The sequence below is a fragment of the Taudactylus pleione genome, unplaced genomic scaffold (genome assembly GCF_031769625.1).
Source record: "Taudactylus pleione unplaced genomic scaffold, aTauple2 ptg000903l, whole genome shotgun sequence".
Lineage (NCBI taxonomy): Eukaryota > Metazoa > Chordata > Amphibia > Anura > Myobatrachidae > Taudactylus > Taudactylus pleione.
Window position 1 is genome coordinate 1,360,242 of NW_028285304.1, and position 17,056 is coordinate 1,377,297.

Sequence of the window (17,056 nt, forward strand, 5' to 3'; positions counted from 1 at the left end):
AATAAAAATAGTAGCAAAGGAAACACAGGGGGGTCATGTTGTCAACCATATCTGTTAAGACATAATTGGAAGAGGGTACTTAAGGTGTAGTCTTGGGGTCTCCTTGAATTTCAACCAATCAGACAAGGTGTCAGTTAAGACAGAGGATGTCAAGTTAGAAGAGGATGTAAGGTCTTCCATGGTCATATAGAGATCAACCCCCTGGAGCCACTGGCACTGAAAGATAGGGGGCCAAATGGGGACTTCCAAAAGCATGGGATGGTCGCTCTCACCGCATTCAAGTGGTGGCGCAGTAGGGAATTCTTAAATTGGGAAAGGGGCCCATCCATAAGACCGAAAAGCCAAAATTCGGGTGTGTCAGGAAGCGGGAATCCAGGGATCTTCTCTGAGACCTCCCGAACCGTCCGCCAGAAGCCAGCCAGCGCAAATTTGGGTTTTTATCTGAGTTGTGACTTATATTCACCTAATGAAGGGGGTTAGGGACTGGTACAGATAGAATGGGTGACTGGAAAAAAAACACATGCCATCATTTTACCCCCGAAACACTTAATAATAAATATTGTTTAATACATTTTATTGAACACAAAACTGAAATCAGAGCAGACCGTTCTATAACACTTACTGTAATGCAGTTTCTATCGCCGCTGCGTTTAATCCAAATGTCTTATATCTGCCTATATTTTAGAACAAATATGGGAGCTTTGTTGGAGATCTAAAGGTGACACACGATTCTTCCAAAAACAAACCGTATTTTGTTATTTTTTATTGTTAATTTTTTTAATTAACTATAATGTGTGGCAGTTGTGTTTTATATTATGTTTACTAGTTCATAATAATGTGCTGGGGCTTCTGCAGCTCCTTGTCCTCACAGTGTAAGTCCATCAGATTCCACATAATTTCAGGCCTTTAGGGCTCTATTTATTAACATTATTTTTACTAAAATAAAGTGAAAAAGGGTGTTTTCACACCCTTTTCACATTATTTTAGTTTCACCTGTAGTTATTACAGGGCAATTGGAGTAGAATTAGTAAAATTGTACTCCAACCCCCAGTATCACTTATTTTTAGTAAAGCAGATCGCATTTCCCATAATTGTAATGGGAAATGTGATCCGACCTAAGTTACTAAAAATAAATTGTAAAAAAATACCGGGGGAAGCCCTGTGATAATAACGCCACCTGGAGGTGGCGTTATCCAGGGTCTCCCCCGGTTACCGGGCTCCCACTCTGCTCTAATGGGGAGAGCAGAGCCGGGAGCCGGTACCAGTAATCAGCTATGTGGTCTAAGCAGACCGCAAGCTGATTCCTTACCTGAATCCAGGGACCGGTGATCGGGCCTCCGGTGATGGCTCCTCTCTGGTCAGCTGGTCTCCCATAGTACACTGGGGCCCGGTCATCAGGTGATAGGGCCCCAGTGCAGTATGGGAGATCACCTGATCGTGAAGCCCGGAGAAGATCACCGGAGGCCAGGAGGATGCAGGTAAGTGTAATGAAGGGAGGGGGGGGGTCGCGGGGGTCCGCGATCGCGGGGGGCAGGGCTTAACGCCGGGGGCAGGGCTTAGCATCGGTGGGGGTGTAGTAGCGGTGGTCGGTCGGCGCATGCGCGGGCTCTTAGTCGCGGTATTTTTTCTGAAAATACCGCGACTAGAGTGTGGATGGGATCAGCAGGGACAGAGCTTTATCGCAAGCTCTGTCCCTGCAAGGGATTTATAGTAAATCCCTGTGATATTGCCTGAATTCGCAATGCGAATTCACTCGGTAATATCACACTACAATCCGCATTCAATATGCGGATTGTAGTAAATAGAGCCCTTTAGTCCTGTACAGGAAAATGTTGGCTCCATTCCCTTAATATTCATCATGAAACGGGAACTTGGGGTGGTCCTGCCATCTATGGAATATTCAAGACACAGTGATCAGTAACCAAAGGCACAGAGACCGGGACCTGCTCTGCCATCCCTGACACTGTGGCCATTATTGAGGATTAGCGGCATCCGGAGGGGACACATTAATCCTTGTGCAGCATCCACACAGATAGACGCTGTTATATTACAGCTATTATTGTCAGAGAAGCCAGAAATAAGTGTGACAGTCGTCTGTACACAGTGAGGTCGCCCTGATAAGGGCTGTACCAATAGTCATGTGACTGCAGTCCACGGGAAACCAGACGTCACTGAGGCATGACTAGACTGTCCCATTATATATGGGTTATACATGTACGGATGTAGCAGGCCAGACAGCCAGGGCCCTGAACCTTCCTAGTGTTATGAATGGCCAAATTGTCTACGTGAGCCTCGCAGCTATGATCATTTAATTCGGTGGAAAGAGTATACTGATCTAACTGAGGAGTCAAATGCTGAATAAAAGGCTGCTCCACCTGCCCCCCAAAACATATACAGTTCAGAGAACACAATGATACTTACTGGAGCGTATTTACAAAGCGCATATCTTTGTTGAGCTTGTCCAGAGTTCCCAATTCTTCATTGCTTAACTGGAAGTCAAAGACCTAAAATGTGCAAGAGCTAGGGGTCTAGTTACTAAGCAGTGTTAGGAGACAGAGTGAAAAGTGATAAGAAAGTGATAAGGTGCCAGCCAATCAGCTCCCAACTGTCATTTTTCAAACACAGCCTGTGAGATGGCAGTTGGGAGCTAATTGGCTGGCACCTTCCCACTTTCTTATCACTTTTCACTATGTCTCCTAACACTGCTTAGTAACTAGACCCCCTCAGTCTTTTACATGACTGTAACACGCATGTGATCCCCCCCCCCCCCCCCCAGACCTCTGCACATGTTTGGTGTTATGCTAGATTGTGATGCTGGGTATATTAGAAAGGTCTCCTGCATAGACTGTCATTCTGGCCAATGAGACTTTGGGTGGGCCTGAGTTAAGGGGGGGGGGGGGGGGTTTGCACCGAATGGGGCACAGTTACTTAATAATTTTAAGTCACTAAGACTACGCACTTGGAGGTTTTGCTTAATCCTGGCCGAGGTAAAGCTCTTTGCCAGGACCGCAATCCCCCTCTGCAGCAGGTATTTCATTGCCACCTGAGCGGGGGTCCGGCTGGACATTTAGGACAATCTAAGACTCTAATTCATGCCCTCAACATCTCTAGTAGTTGATAGTGCTGTACTAAACATTTTAAACAAGCGCTATAAACAAGTAACCCTATAATTTGCACAAGTGTATTTATAAAAAGTGACTTTATTCGCACAGAGAGAACCACCATCCTTTTAAGTATCATTATAAAAAGGGTGGAATCATCTCTAAACGATATGGGGGTCACCTAATAAAGTGATTACTAGAGCAGTAGTTTTTTGCTAATTATTGCCTACGGATATATACTATTATTGGTGGTCAGACACATTTTCTATACACTCTCATCAAAATTAAGGGGTCTATGTACTACTAATCGAGGTGACAGCAGCACAAGTTAGCTCATCCTGCCCAATGCAGGCACAGGTGGGAAAACATGCAGGGATTTCAGTAAACGTTAAGAGGAAAAAGCACAGTGAGATTGGCTGCTCCATACAGCCTTATGTACTGTAGTCTGCTTATATGTTTAATTGGAATAATGCTTGTAATAACTAATAACTGACTATATATGGTAGGGGAGTAATCAATTATCATTAGTCGCAATGTGCAGCTGTGCACAGGACCAATGATTACAGCACCTAGACATCGCAGATTGCACTGCGCACCTCTAGAGGGCGCAAGGAAAACTCTGCGATACTGGTGGCTGCGAGGTGCTGGAGAAATGGTGGCGATAAATGAATGCACCCCTATTAAGGCACAAAGATGATCACTAAAGAGCATTATTTAATATATATATGTATATATATATATATATATATATATAATTATATATGTATGTGACTATCAGTAATCAATAGCATGAACTAGCAGAAGTGTATCACACTATCTCTCCTATCACTCTACAGAAATCTGACATTTCTAGATGGGTTTTTGGTAGGGTCGTAGCCCCCTATATAACATCACTGAACACAGCCATGTACAGTATTACAGTTTCTTAATGGAGGCTCAGAACACGGCATCCTAATGACTGACATTGGCAATGCCCCCCATGTAATGCCAGACTTGTGTAATGTCATCCCTAACTCTGCTTGGCAAGTGTCATTGCCGAATTCCCCAGGTCACTATTATCTATAACAGTGGTTCTCAAACTCGATCCTCAGGACCCCACACAGTGCACGTTTTGCAGGTCACCCAGAAGGTGCACAGGTGTATTCATTACTCACTGACACATTTGAAAAGATCCAGGGGCAGAACTATGGGAGACAATGGAGGCGCCTGCCGCCGGGCTCCAGCTCTGATGGGGCACCTCCTTCATTGACCACAATATATTCACCCCACTTAGGGCTGTAACTATGTACCCGGAGTGTACCGTCACGGCCGCCCAATACATGGCACCTCTTCCCGGCACCTGAGGAGCCACCATACACTAGTGGAGAGCTCCATGTCAGACCATCAGCTGCTGCCTTTGTCTATCTATAGCCTGTCTGCATGCGAATTGCTACATTACAGTGTCAGCGGCTGTGACGGGGGGGGCACCACATTATAACTTGCCTCCGGGCGTCTGGGATGAATTTACGCCACTGAAAAGATCTACAGGTGGAGCTAATTATTTCAATTGCGATTCTGTGAGGAGACCTGTAAAACATGCACTGTTTGGGGTCCTGAGGACCGAGTTTGAGAACCTGTGATCTATAACACCCAGCATCCTAGAACAAGTCACTGACTCGATATATATATAATAGATACTGTACCTTCCAAGTATCGCGATTGTCGGTGTTGTAATAAATACATTTTCCATTTTCATCCAATGGGAAGGGATCATCTACAGGCTGTGGAGTAACCAGACAATAATACAGTATTAGTGCAGATAGCATGGGGGGGGGGGGAATTTAATTCAGTACGATGGCTGCATAGAACCTCCGAGACAGTCGGCCGAAGGTATTTAGAGAGTAGCAACCCCTAATTTTCCCTTGTACCCCATAGAAGTGTGCAGGAATAATTAGCAAACTTTTGGGTCTATTCAACAAGCAAATTTCTACTTATATCATGGAGAAATGAGCGTTTCCGGATAATTTAAGTATTCCCACTATGTAGCAAAGGGTTAACGGACAAGATAACACAATTATATTTTCTGTTAATACCCCGCTCCTACAATATGGCACTGTATATAGAGCCAGTCATTGCTATTCGAGAAATGACGTTATATGAACAAAGGGCCTGATTCAGCAAAGGATCGATATTCTGTTAACACGCACGCAGCGCAGTTGCTAATTTCAGCGGTGATATGCAAATATTACGTATAAGGTTTATACACAATCTCGGAAAACAGAGATCTGTGTAATATATGACATTACTGAACACACACACGGCTGCAATACAGAAGTTTTTAGGCTTATTTGTGTTGTACACATGATCTTGGTTGTCTGTGTGTACTAAACAAAGCAGAAGAAGCACAAAAAGGAAGGAAAAAGAGAGAACCCCCTTACACAGGCATCCAGAACAAAAGGCTGCTTAGAATTGTGATTATCACAATTAAAGAGCAGAGAGAACCCACATTTTTTGTTTTTTTGTGTTTGCATATTTATGAGATAGTACTGAGGAGATGTGTGGATAGATATGTGATTTACTGGATGCTTTATATTGGTATTACAAAACCATACATGCCTACTCTCCCGGGAATCGCGGGAGGCTCCCGATTTTTCGGGTAACCCCCCGCGATCCCGGAAGAGTAGGCATATCTCCCGCATCCCGCCCACTTCCTAGTGAAGTGGGCAGGATGGGGAGATTTTACCTGAGATTATCAGGTCCGTCGGGAAGGGGCGGGGCTAAATTAGGCAAATCGCGTCATTTAGCCCCGCCCCCTCCTCACGGACCCGCGAATCACGGGGGTTTTCTGCAAAGGGGGCGGGGCCTAATGCCGTCTATCGTCTGGCCCCGCCCCCCGAAGAGGAAAGCAGCAGGTCCCCTCCTGCTGCTCCCGGAAAGCTGCCCAGCAAAGTAGGTAAGTATGTACAAAACATGGCTTTAAGGGAGTTTTCAAAATGGAGGTTATCCTTGTGCCATGAGGTTTGGACAAAAGCTCATGTGCCATCCCACCCCCCACGCATCCACATCCCCATACACTCTTCTCTCTCCCTTTCTCTTGGTCTCTCTCTCTCTCATATTGTATTTTGACTAGTATTGTTAAAAATTAATACTGTTTTATGAGGATTGATTTCATGAATATAAAAACACTTTACTGTATCACATCTTGTGTGGGAAGCGGTATGAAATACCGCCGGCCGCATGGCCGGGAGTTCGAATCCCGGCAGCGTCAGGCAGACAAATGAAGAGATCCCGGCAGCGGCAGCCCGACAGCGCTGGAAATCCTGATCAGTCCATAGGTGAGTACTACTTACTAACCTAACCTCCCCACCCTAACCCTCCCTTAGGGGTGCCTAACCCTAACCCCCCCTCCTGTGCCTAAACCTAACCTCCCCTTCCCCGCTGCCTAAACCTAAGTCCCCCGGGGGTGCCTAACCCTAACCTCCCCCCGGGGGTGCCTAACCCTAACCTCCCCCCTTCCCCTAGCCTAACCCTAACCTCCCTCCAGGGGTGCCTAACCCTAACCTCCCCCCGGGGGTGCCTAACCCTAACCCTCCCTCCCCTAGCCTAACCCTAACCCTCCCGGGGGGGTGCCTAGCCCTACGTCCCCCCCGGGAGCCCTAAACCTAACCCTCCCCCCCGCGGCTGTCCGGTCACGCCACCCGGCATCCCTTCGATCGGGATGCCGGGCGCCGATCTCCTGGCATCGGAAAAATGACAGGCGTCTACATTTAGACACCTATCATTTAACCCTCGCCGGGATAAAGCAGTCGGGAAGCCGGGCTTACGTCAGCCGGCTTCCCGATTGCATCCCCTTGTGTGCCATGTTATTATCCAAATGATCCAAAGGGTATATTATTCTGGTTAAGCACTTTGCGAGTTCATATATTTATATTACTTATAACCTGATGTTAGTTATTTAACGAATAATAGAATATTTGCTTCAGATATATTTGGGTTTAAGCTGGCAATTGCCTGCAGGTACAAGAGAAACCGAAAGATTGCATAAGGAAAGAGGTGTTTTAAACCTCTAGGATGGGGGCAGGCATGTATGCAAATTACTTGTGGGAGTTAGCCTATGGCAAGCAGGGGCGGGTTTGTAACAGGAACATTATATAGTGGGATAAAAGTGTGGGCCAAAGCCTCTTTGTTCCAGATTCCTCCAGGACAGGGAAGTGCATTTTGTCAGTTGTCATTTTCCTTAATAAAATTCTCTTAGTGCTTCTCCTTCTTCTCTTCTTCTCTCCTCCTTTTCCTTATTGTATTTAGTCTCTTTTCATTTACTTCATATCATTGCTTTTACTTTTCCTTTCTGTCCTCAATCAGTGTCTTTTCTGATTTCTTGTTCTGCTGGGGGAGGGTGTAGCTATGTCCTGCCTAGTAATGAGCCTCCCCAGACCCTGGTCCCTGGCTCCACAGTGTCCCCATGTTATTAGGAGCTGCAGGTGTGGTTCCCCTATTGATAGTTCTATCCCCCCTCAGGCTGCAGCAGCTTTGTGGAAGGTGTGCCAGTGCGGGGGAGGGGTGCTTCCCTTTAGTCCTTAATGCCCCTGGTCAATATTATCTTTGTGGCTGCAATGGCCAGCACCATAGGCAAATGCAGGAGGGGTTTATGAGTGCCTTACCTGAACCCCCCCTCAGCCCACACCATGATGACTACAATAGAAATAGCATATAATACTAAAGTTGCATGTTTTTTAGGATCCCCTCAGTGTCACAAATGAAATAACTAGCACTACAGTCCCTGTTGATCTTTTAAATGTGTCAGCCAGTAGAAAAAGTTAAAAAGCCAGTAATGAATATTGTTGTGCACCAACTAGATCTGGAAAACATGCACTGTACGGGGTGCACTGATATGGATCACCTATTGGATCAATTATTAATACTGGATAATACACCATCCAGTACATAAGGGGACCAATCTGTGCATCTATGTCCAGGACAGTGCATGGTTTCTTTTTCTGCCCTCTCCCAGATTCCCCAACTTGCTCATATGATCTGTAAAGGAGCCGGCACATGAAATAAAAAGATTCAGCTCAGACAGGATGGCTCTACTTCTACATATAATTACTTACTGTGTTTGCTGGTCCTGTATATGCCAGAATTATATCATTCAGTACATTCGTATGATGTATTTTATAGATGGTCTAAGTGCTGATTATGCCCTCTTAATGGTAGAAAACAGTTGCAGCAAACAGTGTCAGTATTATGCTGGGCATTGAGGTATCATTGGGGGAATAGAATGCTTTAGTGATGCGTTATCTGACAGTAAGGGGTAATGGCTTTGACTCTGCTTTATTTATCTATAGCACCTAAGATCTAGCTTTTATCTCCTTTGAATCATTATTATCAGCCAATAGAGGAGATTGTATTATATACTGTATTCTGAGCATTTAACTTACAAAATAGACAGAATACATGTGCTACAGTGAATTTCTACAGGGTGCACAGCTTATTATTGCAATCACTGCCCCAAGCAGCTATCACCGGGAAGCTCCATTCTCAGCTATGCTCCTACTTCGACAAATATACATTGCTGGAGGTCACGCAGCCTTCGCGTCCTGCCTATGAGGGGTACAACGTGAGCAAAGCAGCTAGTTCAGTTCGTCAGGGCTAACAGCAGGCGTCTGGGGAAAATGCTTCGCCTTTAATAATTCCACATTAAAATGTCGTTTTCGTCACCTCTGCTTGCGATGTGGTGGCAATCACCCAGTTGCCAAGTGTTTCAAGGGGGGTGCCCAGCAGCAGCCTGCACAGCCAGCAAAAGGCACAAGTGCTAAGTAAAGTTCCATCCCCTGTCCGTGTCACAGCGATAGCAAAATGGTTGAGTTGGTACCCGGTTCTGCAGGACGCAGAATTTTTGTTAAAAGGCTTCAGTTTTGGTTTTCGTTTACCTATTTGCAGGGATGTCGACACATATCCGCCAAGAAATTTGAAGTCTGCCTTTGAATTGCCTCACATTCTTAGGGAAAAAGTGGCTGGCGAGGTTAGCGCAGGCGCATTGCTGGGCCTTTTGCAGAACCCCCATTAGGGATCTTGTGAATTCCCCGGTGGGAGTGGTTCCCAAGAAAATTCCAGGAAAATACAGGCTCATGCAACATCTGTCTTATCCGCCAGGCTCGTCAGTAAATTATGCCATACCAGTTGAGGTTTCCTCGGTGGTGTACCAGTCTTTTGACGATGCTTTGGACGTCATTAGGTGTTATGGTCCGGGCGCACTGATGGCTAAGATAGATGTTGAGTCAGCTTTTCGTCTACTTCCTTTGCACCCAGAGTCATTCCAGTTTATGGGTTTTTAGCTTGGACAACGGATATTGCATAGACAAATGCTTGCCTATGGGGTGTTCTGTGTCCTGTGCGTTTTTCGAGCATTTTAGCACCTTCCTACACTGGTGCGCGGAATTTATTTATTTAATTTTTGCGGTAGTCATGGAATAGCCCACTATCTCGATGACTTTCTGTGTGTCGGCCCTTCCGGTTCAGGCAGATGCAGTTATCTTTTGTTTTCTTTACGAGCGCTGTTTTTTCATTTGGAGTTCCCGTTGCTGTGGACAAAACGGAGGGCCCTTCCCCTTGTCATTCCTGGGTATCGAGATCTGTACCTCGGTGGGTTCTTGTCGCATTCCTCTCGATAAGCCTGTCAAGTAATGCCATAGCGGAATGCACGGCTTCCAGTAGAATTACCCTGCGGCAGGCGCAATCCCTCCTGGGCCTGTAAAGTAATTCCAATGGGCAGAGCTTTTTCACGTAAATTGGAAAGGGCCACGGCTGGTGTCACTAACCGAGACATTTGCTACGTTTATCCTCAGAGATTAAGCAGGACCTCTCTGTCTGGGTCTCGTTTCTTCGGGATTTTAATGGCGTTCGGTTGTGGATGTCTCCAGCCGCTGACAATTTGCAGCTGCAGCTGTTCACCGACGCAGCAGGCACCACGGGGTTCGGATGTTACCTTGATGGCTCCTGGTGCGTTGGCCGTTGGCTGGAAGAATGGGTGGGAAAGGGTTTGACTAAGGACTTACTCCTTCTCAAACTCTTTCCCATAATGGTTTCCTTGGAAATCTGGGGGGAATGGTTACGCAATCGCAGCATCATTATCAGGTGTGACAACCTGGGCATGGTCCATGCGATACAATCAGCAACATGCGGCTTCCCTGCTGGTTTTGCGCTTGCTAGCGCAGCTGTGCTCACATGTTTGCGCTGTAACATCATGTTTAAGGCAAGACACATTCCTGGGGTGGAGAATGATATAGACGATGCGTTATCACGTTTCCAGTGGGCTAGGTCCCGATCTGTGGCCCCTGGTGCTGACGTTGTGCTTTGCCCCTCTTATGTTTGGCAGGTGATCGAGCCGGCATGGAGGGCTAAGCAGAACAGTCTTTAGCCCCCTCCACGTTGCGAGCATATCGGCAGGCATGGAATGAATGGGAAGATTATTCCCGTAGCAGCAAACAGGCAGGTAAGAGTCAGCATCGTTCGATGCTTTCTTTTATTTGGAGTCTCCGTTTGGCTGGCAGATCCAGGGCTTCTGTTGCGCGCTCTTTGGGGGGCATTGCATTTTATTGTAAATTGAAGGGCCAACCTGACTTTACTAAAAGTTTTCTGATAGTGAAGGCTTTAAAGGGTTTGGCACGGGTCTCCCAGCCAGTAGCTGACCGTAGGAGACCTGTGGACGCTCATCTGCTTCCGGCAGTATTAGGGGCGGTTCTCGGAGTGGCTCTTACTGCGTATGAGGCGGTCCTGATTCAAGTGGTGTTTTCGGAGGCTTTTCACGGCACCTTGAGGGTATCGGAGCTGGTGGCATCATCCAAATGGGTTAATGCCGCCATGCTCCTCTCGGATATCCTGGTCAGTGAGAGGTCTGTTCTCTGTAGGATTCGGCAGTCGAAGACCGACCAGACTGGTAGGGGTAGGTGGATCTCGTTGGGTCCATCTAGGGACGAACAGATCTGCCCCGTGGCACTAGCTATGCGGTATGAGTTATTGCGGCCAGATGTTCCTGGTTCATGACTCATGCATATGGACAGGACTCCGCTTACCAAATACCAGTTTGGTTGGTTTTTGAAGAGGTGTGTATCAGTTTTAGGCCTCCCGCCTCAAGATTTTGGTACACACTAGTTTCTGATCGGAGCCGCAACTTCGGCGGCAGCTGCAGGTTTCTCGGCATCAGAAATTAAGGCCCTAGGACATTGGAAATTGGATAGTTATAAAGGTTACATTCGACCTAGGCATGAAGGCCCTTTGTTTAAAGTCATTTCACAGTCTGTTCCGGTTACGTTTAAATTTTATGCTTGCCTGGTTTTTGTCTTGTCTCATGTACTGTCCTGTCTTGTCTGTTACCCCTGTCCGTCCTACTTGGGATTAGCTACTCGCCATTGCTGGCAATGGGAGTCTTGAGGGATTTTACAATTTTTACCTGAACTGACGGATTCAATTCGGCTATTCTCAATCATTTAATTAGGCCATAGTCCATCCCTCAGCAGGTTTTTATTTTACCTCTTGCCGAGTTCACCTGTTTTTTCCCAATTCCCCCCCACCCATTCTTCCCCTTTGTGTCTTCTGTTTGTCTCAGCCACTTCAAATAGTAAAGTCGGCGACCAATAGAAAATTTTTCTTTTTGGCAGATACTCACTTATGTTCTATCAGATCCCACTAATACACCATAAAATTTTATTGTTTTATGACAATTACTAATTTTTTATTTACTGCTTTCCTCCACCTTTAGGATTGCTCTTTGACACGCAGGACATTTGGGTTATAGGCCACTCATATATTTTCTGGGCTGCTAGGTTTGAGTTCAGATCAAGCTCCAATTTTTGAATATTCAGCTAGGGTCCGTTGGATAGGTTCCAGAGGTATGAGATGGCATTCCTTTTGTCCTAAACTGTTAGAGTATGCAAGGCTTTTTGGTAGGCCACGTATTTTGGTGGCTTATTTAGGAGGCAACGACTTAGGGCAGAGGTCCACTGTAGAATTACGAGTTGATATTGTCAACGATTTGGCAAGGGTGCTATCGGCCTGGCCCTTGTGTAAATTAATTTGGTCTTGCATTGTACCTCGACAGGTCTGGCGTGGGGTTAGGAGTTTTCCTGCTAATGACGAAGCTAGGAAGAAACTTAATTTCGCAGTTGCCAAATTTGTGATGGCCAATTATGGCCGTTTCATTTACCATAATAACATTCAATTTCGATTTAGTTATATGTATAGACCTGATGGAGTTCATTTAACAGAGGAGGGTGTGTCATTGTTTATTGGGGATCTTTTTGAGGAGTTGGCGTTATTGGGGTAGTACTTGGTATGGTGGCGGTGCGGCGGTTCTATAAGCTGAACCTTGCTGTGGCGGGAAAGAACGGCAGGTCGCCAGTCCGGGTGCAATTATGATTTAAGGGCGCTCCCTTCGTTGACTGGTAGTTGGCTGTACCAACCTAACGGGGGGCAGTATCACCACCTAAACGGGTGGGAAGTCAAGATGGGGGTGAGCGTTACCTTTTGTTGATGATATGAGTTACATGGTTATGTGTATGCACTCTGGGCGATCTACGCCTGCTATGCCTTTTGTTGTTTGTGTGTGGGCATAGCAGATCTGGCTGATTTCTGGCCGTCCTTTCTTTGCCACCATACATCCTTAAATAAATAATAATTATTATTGCTCCAATAAATCGCCATCAAGTTATCTGCCAAATCCACGTCTCAGTGTCTTTATTTTATGTTAGTATGATAAGTGGTTTGCACACATGACAACACCTCATCCGATAGAAGGTTTAATAGAACCAAGCAGGTAAATACACAAGGAGGGAAAAAGAAAGCGCCCCCTTACATTTTGCGTTCGCATTGTGATCGCAGCCTGACATAAGGACGCCCACTTCCCCTTACGCACATCCGTATACTTTGGTAACATAGCGAGTAACATCGGACCCATACGCACAGGTAAGGCAGGTCAGACCTCACCCAGGAACTGCTTTCTTCAGCGCACACTACCAGACCTCAGGCTGCGTATGGTATCATAGTGGATAATATATGCACGCCCCTGCAGCGGCATTGAAATGCACTGGCACGCCTGCGTTCGCTCAACCACCCCCCGTCACCACCCACAAATGGCACTTCCTGTCAATCACTCTGCGATGGTTCTGCATGCTCATTGTGGTCGCCGTTTCCGATCGCAGCGGCTGGTTCGCGCACTGCGATGCGTACGCATGCGGAGTGCGATGCATATGCATGCGCAGTGTGCAATAATCGGCCAATTGCGTGCATATAAGCATCTGCGATCCTTGCTGAATCAGGCCCAAAAATTCTTATTTCAGTCGAAAACTACAGGGAAAGAGGGATCTCGTCTAATCAGTCCCTGCAGCTGGCTGAAACTCCGGCCACTCTCCGCCACGGGAATTAAATTATTAAACTGGCAGCGCTCGCCGCAGTGTAATTATACAGTTTTGGAAAAATGCATATATATATTTATAATATAGCAGTGGAGGGCGGCAATAGGGACAAATTAAACTGCTACCAGATACAGTTAATCTAACTAACTGCGTCTGGTAGCAATTTCATTTGTCCCTATTGGAAGACCCGGGAGTGCCGCCCAACGCTGTTATATTGTACTTAAGTGTGTTTGGGGAGGGCACCCAGGCGATGTTATTGGATTAACTGGGAGTTCCGGTTCACTGATTTATTATATATATTTTATTATATTATATTTTTTCATCCCCCTTGCCTTAGCTCAAAATTCCTCGATGACTTTGCTTCTTGGCTATTAATCTTGGGCTCTCAAAACCCATTTCTTCCTCAAAGCTTTCCAGTGCTCATCCTAACCCAGGACTCCATGCTCCTTCCTCACAATCCAGCCCAACTGCGTCACCCCATGTTTGTCTGCCCCTACCCTTAAGAACATACTTCCCTACACTCCCGGACTGGTATCGAAACTCCCGAAAATCGGGCAGCGCTCCCGACCACCCGGAAAAGTAGGCAAGTCTCCAGCACCTCCCTCCATTACCAGCATCCCCGCAGCCACCCATCCGCTCACTCGCAATCCCCTGCGGCCACCCGCATACACAGCACAAGTGGGCAGTCCAGGGGTCCAATTACGCATTTCGCGGTGAATCGAGTCATCATAGCCCCGCCCCCCACTATACAATGCCAGATTTCTCTGCACTGTATAGCGGGGGCATGGCCACTTTATGGACCACCACGCCCCCTCTCTGCCATCCTGTAGGCAAGTATGCTTTAGAATGTAAGCTCTCACGAGCAGGGCCCTCTTCCCTCACATGCTTCTCCTCGCCTTACTTATACTTTCATTTACAATGGCACCTAACACTTTTTTGCTGACACCCTGCTGCTTATTTAAGTGTTATGCAGCAATGTTTATAAATCATGTATTTGTCCTGTATTGTTTGTACTGTTATTAACATTTTTTTCGTGTCCTCACTTGTCTATGTACTTTGTAAGGCACTGCGGAACCCTTCTGGCGCCATATAAAGGATAATAATAATAATATTATTAATATATATCTCTATATCTCTACTAGACTAGTATCATGTTACACCACCTGTTTTGTTTTGTTTTTTAGAAAAAGACACCTTTAAAGATTTTCACTAGGTTATAGGAACCATCTTTAAATAATATCTAATATCCAGAAAATATATTTCTCTAGTGCGGAGAAAACGTGTACATTTCAGTAGTGATACAATAAATATAGTTTTGAAAATAAAAATATTATCATAAGTGTTTCCTATGGCACTTAGTATAACTGAGCCTGTAGCTATAATCTGAGTGACAGCCCAGCCTCGCCCTGTGTGCAGAATGTGACCTCACTGGTATCTGAGTGTCAGAGACTGTCACTTTCATTTTTCTCTCCTGCTGCCAGCGATGGCGTCTGCTGATCTGAGACAGGAGCTGGACTGTTCCATCTGCCTGAGCATTTATACAGATCCTGTAACCCTGAGATATGGCCACAACTTCTGCCGGGTCTGTATTGATCGTGCGCTGGATACACAGGAGGGGTCTGGAGTTTATACTTGTCCTGACTGCAGAGCAGATTGTCAGGAGCGTCCTGCACTGCAGAGGAACATAACTCTGTGTAACATAGTGGGGAGTTTCCTGTCTACTCGGCCAGATAAGGAGGAGACTGGGATCTTCTGCACTTACTGTGTGGACTCCTGTACCTGCTACTAAATCCTGTCTGCTGTGTGAGGCTTCTCTGTGTGATAATCACCTGAGAGTACACAGCAAGTCAGCAGAACACGTCTTATCTGATCCCACCACTTCCCTGGGGGACAGGAAATGCTCTGTCCATAAAAAGCTCCTGGAGTATTACTGCACTGAGGACGCTGCCTGTATCTGTGTGTCCTGCTGTCTGATTGGGGAACACAGAGGACATCAGGTGGAGTCGCTGGACGAGGCCTCTGAGAAGAAGAAGAGGAAGCTGAGAAATGTTCTGCAGAAACTGATCACAAAGAGAGAGGAGACTGAGAAAAGAGTCCAGAGTCTGCAGGAGTGCAGGAGAGAAGATCAGGGAAAAGCAGCTGGTGTAACAGAGACAGTCACTGCCCTGTTTAGAGACATCAGGAGACAGCTGGAAGACATGGAGAAGAGAGTCCTGAGTGAGATATCCAGACAGGAACAGCGCGTTTCACTCTCAGTCTCTGATCTGATCCAGCAGCTGGAAATAAAGAAGGACGAGCTGTCCAGGAAGATGCGTCACATTGAGGAGCTGTGTAACATTTCTGACCCAATGACTGTCTTACAGGAACCAGACACAGGTGACTTGTGTGATACTGAGGACACAGAGAGACATGATAACCAGGTCCATGGTGCAGGAGATCTGGATGTGGGTCTCATCTCAGGGACATTACACACATTATATGATATAATAACAGGTATAAATACAGGGATCTATGTGCAGGAAGCTACAGACCTATTACTGGATGTAACCACAGCTGGTAATAGTATACAGATATCAGGTGACAGGAAAACTGCATCATGGTCAGATATAAACCAGAGATATCCAGTAACACCAAAGAGATTTCAGTATAATCAGGTAATAAGCACCAGGGGATTCTTCTCAGGGCGACATTACTGGGAAGTGGATGTCAGTAAATCAGAGCACTGGAAGGTGGGGATGTGTTATCCCAGTATAGGTAGGAGAGGACGTCAGTCACTCATTGGAGGTAACAACAAGTCCTGGTGTGTGTGGAGGTGTAATAATCAGTACTCAGTGATACATGAGAGTACAGAGATCCGGTTACCTGACAGAGTGAGGGTATACCTGGATTATGGGGCAGGACAGCTGTCCTTTTATTCTCTATGTGACCCCATCAGACACTTACACACAGTCACTGCCATCACTGAGCCCCTTCATGCTGCATTATGTTTAGGGGAAGGTTCTATAACTATATCTGGGGGAATCAGGAGCTGGGAGATATACCATAAGAAATCTGCCCAGAGGCTGGTGACATCACAGGGAGGGGAATCTGACTGGGGGAATATTCAGCCAATAGAATGAAGCAGTGGGTGGAGCTACAGCTGAGCCCCTCTCCCTGTGTAACCACATGACCAGAACGTATGGATTTGTTCCCATGTTGGTTTGTTAGATACTGTTATTATAAATATATTAACACTAACAGTGACTGCCTGTCGTGGCCGAGTGATTATTAATTTTATTGAATGACAAGGAGACAGAGTGAGGGAGTTATCTCAAAGGAGCTCTGATCTCGTGACTTTGGGTCTGTGTAAGGACTTGTTAGAAATGTGCAACCATTGTGTTCAACTGTGTTCATTCTACATACAGATGGCATCAGTGTTCACCTTTTGATAAAAGTTAGTTTAAAAAGAAGGTGGCCCAGAGGTGTGTTTATCCAGACTCTGCTATAGAAGAAGGTGTTCCTTCTAGGGACGGCCTTGATGGTTTCACCCTCTGATGGTCATCCCTGCTCTATTACTCACTGGCAGCG

The 17,056-nt window shown here is 46.2% G+C and overlaps 1 pseudogene; it reads left to right on the plus strand.

The window, feature by feature from the left end:
• Window positions 1–14,972: 14,972 nt before the first annotated feature.
• On the plus strand, window positions 14,973–16,732 carry LOC148473970 (E3 ubiquitin/ISG15 ligase TRIM25-like; annotated as a pseudogene).
• The last annotated feature ends 324 nt before the right edge of the window (window positions 16,733–17,056 follow it).